Source organism: Centruroides sculpturatus, unplaced genomic scaffold (assembly GCF_000671375.1).
Source record: "Centruroides sculpturatus isolate CEXI.00-Female unplaced genomic scaffold, Cexi_2.0 scaffold6, whole genome shotgun sequence".
NCBI lineage: Eukaryota > Metazoa > Arthropoda > Arachnida > Scorpiones > Buthidae > Centruroides > Centruroides sculpturatus.
Genome location: NW_019384869.1, coordinates 1,456,977 through 1,464,916, shown reverse-complemented (window position 1 = coordinate 1,464,916; position 7,940 = coordinate 1,456,977). Strand labels below are relative to the sequence as shown.

Genomic DNA, 7,940 nt, shown 5'->3' with positions numbered 1-7,940 from the left:
TTCAATGGTTAAAGGCAACCCATTAACACAGACAAATGTGAAAGCGTGATAATTGATAGGAATGCGCCACTCGTCAAGAAGCTTGCCCTTCAAATAGGTGCTCACAAAATAAAACAAACAACGAAAATTAAATATTCAGGCGTTATTCTTGACGAGCAACTTAACTTCACACCCCACATCAAATACGTCATGGATAAAGCTAAAAAGACGTCCAACGCCCTCATTGGTATTACTAGGAACATATGAGGCCTTGGCCCTACCGCTACTAAGCTTATTTACAGGGGTACAATTCAGCCAGCACTCATCTATGCCGTACAGGTCTGGGGCCACTTGGTCGCCAAAGTCCATAACCATAAAAAAACATTATCTGTTCAAAGTAGTGTTGTAACGAATAGTATAATCGGCCTCAGGCCGAATACCGAATATTCGGCCAAACTATTCGGCTCGATTAACGCACACGAAAATTGGCGCGCAAACCGCATTATGGCAAGGATCCTGCTCTCTATTGGTCCGCTGTCACTACGCTTCGCCAATCCTGTTAATTCTTGGCAGTTGTAGCGGATAGACAAGAGTGTCATGGAAGTGTGTGATAAATGATGATATCAAATGTGAATAACAATGAAATGACCTACACGTGTAAATAACGAAAAAAGAACAGAGAAGGAAAATGTGAAAACAAATAAGAAATTGAGTTGATAACATAATCGAACAAGTCGAGGCAGCTTATTGGCACCAAATTCGCGGCCGTCAATGCCAAACAATTGTTGTCATAGACTTCGAAAAGCTAATGCTTGTAACGAAAGTCACTTAGCATGCACGGGCGAATGCCCGGGGCCGTTGGGGCTATCGAGCTCTCTCGAATCTGTGAAATTATAACTGTGACTTATATCGACGTCCTATCTATCTTTTTTCTCCGTTATCACCAGGCTGTCACGTAATTGTAAAATGGGAACTCTACGACAGAAAAGTGACGAATCGAAAGTATCGTGAGCGCGTATTATGATGTATGCACAAACATACGTGGATTAGAGCGATAGAGGAAAGAGAAAGGGAAGAGCAAAGACGAGCGCTTAAAAAGCTTAGGCAGGGTCAGACCCTCAGATGTGCGACGATTCTCCAACGATAGACGTGTACGTGTGCTGATCTTTGTAATTATAAATTGTTAATACGTGTGACTAATATTATTTTCTTTTTTATTTTGTGCATGTTACAAGTTATAAATAAATACTGTATAAACAAACAACGCTAACCTGATAACATTAAATCTAAATACCAAAATGATTAATTTACTGTGTTTTTGTTATTTATTACTCCTGCTTTTAGGTATTCGGCCGAATAGTGAAAAATAGGCCGAATACCGAATAGTAACCGAATATTCGTTACATCACTAGTTCAAAGTATTGCAGCTCTCCACATTTGTAAGGCTTATAGGACCGCACCCACTAGTGCCCTTTTAGTCACCTACATCAAGTACCTCCTCAAAAATGAAGCTATGAACACCTGGCAAACAAGATGGAACAACACTGAAATGGGAAGGATAACCAAAAGCTTCATCCCAAGTGTTTCTCATAATAACCCGACCATCCTCCACCTTGATACTAGCCTTGTCACCCAGTTTCTAACTGGCCATGGCAAGTTTAATAGCTACCTGGTGAGATTCAATAAATCAAACTGTGACCATTGCCAACTATGCAGTGTGCTGGACAGGGTGGTGCACTACATCTTCCACTGCCCCATGCTGGAGGATGCTGGTGCACCCATTCGCATGCTCCTACCTACTGATAAATCTTGGCCTTGTCAACATAGTGACTTGCTGATGAATGACGAGTTGTTTGTGGCCTTTCTGAAGCTGATAAAGAACTACTTCCGCAAACTCCTGTCAACTGAGTAGTGGCTTCCATATTCCTTACTGTGACCTTCAACTGTGTATATTTACGTATAGTTCTTAGTTATATATATTTTTACTTATTATTTTATGTACAGTAATACACCCTTTTATTGCACATCTTGTTTGTTACTGTACATCATTGTATTCACTGTATGCCAGCACCTTATTCTATGCTTGTCTTGCTGGATGTAAATTCTGTATAATTTTTATCCTACCACTCATTTGACAAGATGGATTACAGATATTATAAAATCAAGACTGTTTCCCTGTATCTTGTGCATTTTGTTTGTATTTTTGTTTCCACTTCGTTGTCATGTCAACTAAATTGTATTATTTATACGACTGCTGTATGTTACTTACATTGTATGTTTATTGTAATCTGTACTATCTGTAATGTATCTACACCATTCACATGCTTGTATGTATATATAGCTTGCTTTTGTATGTTTTTCATATTTTACTTTATTTTATTGTTTTTATTCTACTGTTCATATATCAGCTTATCTTGTAATACTCTGTATAATTTTTCTGTTGTAACTGTACATCATACCTGGTTGTGCCAATGGAGTACCAGGTCTATGTGTACTAATAAAGTAGTAGTAGTAGACCAAAAAATTAACCTATTCAATACAACAGGACTAGATGTAGATGAGCAGGATATTGAGGAGTTACTGCAGATTTCTGGTGAGAGCCTTACCTACAATGACCTTCAAGAACTGGCAGTTTATTTGTTTGCTAAGTTATGACAATGCAACACTTAGGTAATCTGCCTAAGGGAATGCCTTCTGGGAGGTCTTTTAAGGGAAACTGGCCCCTATTTAGGTGTTACTTACATGGAGAAAACCCAGAAAACTTCACATGGCCAGCCTAACTCCCAGTGTTCAGGGTACGAAGACCACTTGGCCACTGGAGAGCTAACAAGCACTGGCAGAACAAGGAATTCATGTAGAACTGGAAAATAGAGATTCTGAAAAAGAAGAACCCAAACAATTTCTCTACAAGATTTGCTTAGTAAAAGTTTGGTAAGATAACCGAAATTGTTGATCAAATTGTAGGGAATGATCCAGATTTTGAAATGAAAGCAAAAGCAAGACGAGGCATCTTGGATGCAATCTTCTGCTACCGATGTTTGCTTAAGGAGAGAAAAAAAAGCGACAAATGACACTACACAACTTTATCGTAATAACGAGAATTTCAGAAGAGCCGTTCAGAACCTTCGTCACAAAAAATGAACTTTACATTTCTGTTATGTAATATATATTATTACACAAATATAATAAAAATGACTTAAATTAAAGTTAAATCTGTTTATTTTTGGTTGCGTGTTTTCCTAATCACTATTTATCGTGTTAAAATGACCTCGTTTAACACTGTTTCGTTTAGCGCTTTGTCGTCTAGAAACGCATCCCCCGCATTAAGCGGGGTCTTATTTTATGAATATTTTTTATTTGTGATGTTGGAAAACTCTATTTTTACTTATTTTATGTTGTAGAATTTAAAAGATTTAAAAAGAAACCATTTAATTGTTTTTGAAAACAATTAAATGGCTTTCGAAAATTTAAAAAACAGGAATTTAAATGTAAAAATTACCAAAATTAAACAATTTTTTAAATCAAGGAAGGGTAGAAAACTTGATTTTAACAATTTACTGGAGCGGAATGAACTTGACCAAAACAGCGTGGAAAAAATTATCAAAAATTTTTGAAGGATGAGCATACCTAAAGTCCATCATTTAGAATAGGGATGGGCAACCTGTGGCTCGCATAAAATATGAGTAAATATATCAATTTTCCAGCTTAAGGAAGTATGCAGCAAAAATTCAAATGTTATTTTCTATAACTTATGTATGTGAATAGTTTTTCCACAATGAATTTAGTAAAAATTAAAACAAAAAACCGGCTAACAGACACATCGAAACTAATTTAAAGCTAGCAGTGACTAAAGTTTAACCAAATATTTCCAATATATTACATTTACATCAGTTTCGGAAGCTAAATTAAGTATACCTATGCTAATTTATAATTATATATGAATAAAGAATTGTGATTTATCAACATTTTCCCCTCTTTTCCCTTGTATGTGACCGCGTCAGTTCAAAAGTTTTGAAATGCAGCCCTTACATAGAAAAAGGTTGCCCATCCCTGATTTAGAAAATGAAAAAGTCTTGCTACAGCAGTAAATACATTTGTATTATCTTCCAATATACATCATTCCAGTCGATATTACCAATAGAAATATACAAATACAATTTTAAATTTGCAAAGTCCGCAAATTTCTTTCAATCGATCATAAAAGTCCACTTTAGCAAAGGAATCTGTGATGCCACTGCCTATGGGTCCATCCTCCACCTAAAACACAACAAATTTATGAAATTATTACAAAAGTTGCTTCTAGCCCTTGGTATTATTATATTAATTAAATTATCAACAAATTTAATTTTACATTCAGTTACTTTCATTTTAGAAATAATACATTAACCGAACAATTTTATTACTAAAACATTTGATCTAAACAATGGCACGTGATCGGCTAATCTGATCGCGTCTGGGTATGTGGGCTTGTTAGAAATAAAAGTAACACGAAATATATCTCTTGGAGAGTCTGGTGTCTACAGTTAACACTTGTGATTCTAAAAACAAAAATTATATCTATTAATATATGTAAATGGGTCCCATTAAAATTATTTTTCATTGTATTTACATGCCTGAATACATTAAAGATTGTCTCGAAATTCTCTCCTGGATCTGCAACGAGTAAGAAGTTGGCTGTTCGAAACATTTTGTGGGTTTCAGCAATTTTCCGTTACGTCCCACTCGCCGCTACCAAATACAGTTTCTTCTAATTTATCCACTGGCTGGTGCGCAGCATCTGCCTGCAAAATGTGAGACTATTGAAGATTGACCTCGTGTTTTATACACACACACTCTCTTTAGTCTGAAAAGTGCTAAAACACCGATTTGCCAGTTTTATTGGTCTATTTGACACACTTGATTGGAATTTCTGATTTCGTAATAAAGTTTAACATTTAGAAAGGATAGGCTTAGCCTCAAAACCCTCTTAGGCACTTTGCAATGTTTACATCCTAATCAGCAGACTATTCTTGTGTCTTTGCTATGCTTCTTTAACCAGTATTCTCAATACTCTTTTCAGTATTCTGACTTATGTAAATATTATCCAAACTAAATGCAAGATAACAGAATTTTTAATCTCTGTGCAGCATTCCTAAACAGTTTTTTAAAATTAAAATCATTAAAACTTAGCTAGAGACAAAGCTACAAAAATTCAAAAATGTAGATTCTCTAAAACTAAAAACTAGAAGAATGACAAAAAAAAAAAAAAAAAAAAGTTAAATAGTATACAATAAATCAGTGTTTTTCAACCTGTGGGTCGCGACCCCCCTGGGGGTCGCGGGTAGAAGAAAAAGACAAGTGTTTGTAGGTCCTACACTACATTAAAAAAACTACAATTTCAGCGAGAATTACGGCCCACCCCAGAAAATGGTAGCAGAAAAAGTGTTGAGCTGATTTGCAAAAGGAAATAAAAAGTAGAAAAGTAAAAGCTGAAAATTCAGATTTAAAAAAAAAAACGAAAAAAGAAAAAAGGTCAACAGTTCCCTGTGCCTAATGTTATAATTAAAGGAAGTTTCATACTTTATGTGTGTTAAATTATTGTCGATTCTTCCGAAATTTTCATTTTAATCAACAATAATTTGTCTCAACAGAAAGAAAATTAAATACAGTTTTTAAGATCACTGATATAGTTTTAATATGGCCCTAGGGGGTCGTCAGAATTTTTTAACTTGTAAAGGGGTCGTGTATTCGAGAAGGTTGAAAAACACTGCAATAAATAAATGCTGCTGTGAAAACTTAACTGTCTAGAGCAGAGGTGCCCAACCCACTGCCCACGGCAAGTTCCAATGTGGCCCAATAAACATGTAAACAAAACCTATAAAGTTTTTCGTTTTATTTTATTTATTTATTTCAGCAGCCTAAATTCAAAAAAAGAAGTTTCACAAAGCCGTAAACCTTTATACATACTTTATTTTTGAGTGGAAAGGAAATATTTTCAAATACAGTGGGTGATCGGTTAACGAACAGACCAGACAACAAATAAATCGGATAACGAACACTTTCGCGAAAGATATTTATGTTCGGATAATGAACACCCCACAGAACAAACACAAGAAGAAGTGATGTAAAATAATGAATACCGATTGGACTTTCCTTGTCTTCAGGCAACAATTCGAAACTTTTCGGAGTGTGGGAGATGTCGAAATTGACACTCAAGCCAGTATATACTAATCGGATAGTATTCCTTAGAAGTTTAAAACTCTCCCTTATAATTCCAGCCTTTTATTTTTATGACAAAATAATTCTTTTATGTACTTGCGAGACTGTTGGGTAAGCACTCATTAAGTTTTGTGTCTGTTTTTTTTGTAAGGTGAGAGTATAATAGCAAAAGTAAAGAGTGGGCAGAAGATGCCTGATGTTGCTGGGCAGTATGGTGTGAATGGGTCTACAGTAGGCCTCATTTAATTTTTTTTAAGAAAAATACTGTATAATCAAGAAGACTCAAGCAGCTAAAGGAGTAACAAAAATCACATCTGAGAAATATAGAACATCAAAGAGTTCATAATGGAACCTGAAACGGATCTGATGACAAAAGAACACCATGAACTCTTGAAGAACACCAAGAAACTCGACGAGGTATGTTTTCTTCTGAAAAAGAGGATTAATGCCAATATCTGTTATTAAAGATCCTTTGACGAAGTGTGAGGATGTCAGAACAACGGTCTTAGAATGGCATCCAAACCAGGTTGAGGCTTGGGGATTTCTACCATTGCCATGCTATTAATTACTTATAAAAAATCCTGAAGAAGAGAGAAAAGCAATCGACATTAGACAGATTCTTTAACCCTTTCAAATTGAAAAACCATGAGTAATAAAAATGCAAGACTGTGTATGTATGTATTTTTATTATTACATATAAATAAACATAGTAAAAAAGTATATATTTTTTATTTTGGGGGGTCTTCGGAACGAATTAATTAAATTCCCATTAAAACCTATGATAAATCGATAATCGGTTAATGAACAATTCGGATAGCGAACAAAGTCTTGGAACAGATTATGTTCGTTAACCGATCACCCACTGTACTTGGAAATATGTGAATGAGGAAGGAATACTAAATAAAGCTAAAGTTGAGACTCAAAGGATTATAGACCCAAATTTGGAGGGGGGAGAAAGGAGAGAGAGGCCAAAAGATAAATACTAGTGAGAAAGATTAAATAAACTTTCTGTTATGCAAATATCGACCCTTAATTTTCCAATCTTCCTCATTACTTTTTATCTTTTGTTCTTTCTCTCCTTTCCTCAAATTTGGGTCTATAATCCTTTGAGTCCCAACTCCAGCATTATTTAATATTCCTTCCAGAAGTGCATGATTTGGCTACTTTGCATCAAAGTTGGCTACCTTTTTTTTAGTTTGGTGTAAAAAATATCATTTGGTGCATTGGCTACTTTTTGGGCTACATATTACAGTCGATCCCCCTATAACGTGCGTTCCTATAACGAAGCAAAAAAATTGTAGCAACATTCGTATAAAGTACCTCCTATAACATCGTTTCGCGACAAGATTGATAGAATCTGGACCAATAGTGGATGAGCAGCCGAACTACTTTCCTCCGACCCTGCGCCACACTACGGAGCGGCTAAATTGAGTTTGCTATCGTCTGTACAGTATTATATATAAATTAGATACTGTACATATAATTATATATTAATTATATATAAATTAGGTACTGTATATATAATTATATATTAACTTAATTTATTGTAAGTTTATTATAATTATATATATGCTTTCTGCCGCCTGGCAACACGCTACGGAGATTTTAGGCTAGTAAGTTGAGTTTATTATCGTCTGCACAGTATGTAAATTAGGTACCGTAAGTCTAATACAGCACTAATTTTATACATTTCTTGTGAAAGAAACACTTCTTATTCAACGTCCATAAAAATTATTTATATTAATGATGTCTCCAAAGGTCAA

At 35.0% G+C, this 7,940-nt stretch overlaps 1 protein-coding gene across 1 annotated transcript in view; it reads right to left on the bottom strand.

The window, feature by feature from the left end:
- Positions 1 to 4,056: 4,056 nt before the first annotated feature.
- LOC111630818 (electron transfer flavoprotein subunit alpha, mitochondrial-like) overlaps positions 4,057 to 7,940 on the bottom strand; it is a 33,078-nt gene continuing 29,194 nt past the window's right edge. Inside the window, exon 10 of the mRNA XM_023374976.1 lies at positions 4,057 to 4,236. The gene's annotated coding sequence lies outside the window, so the exon portion shown is untranslated. The remainder of the gene's footprint in view (positions 4,237 to 7,940) is intronic.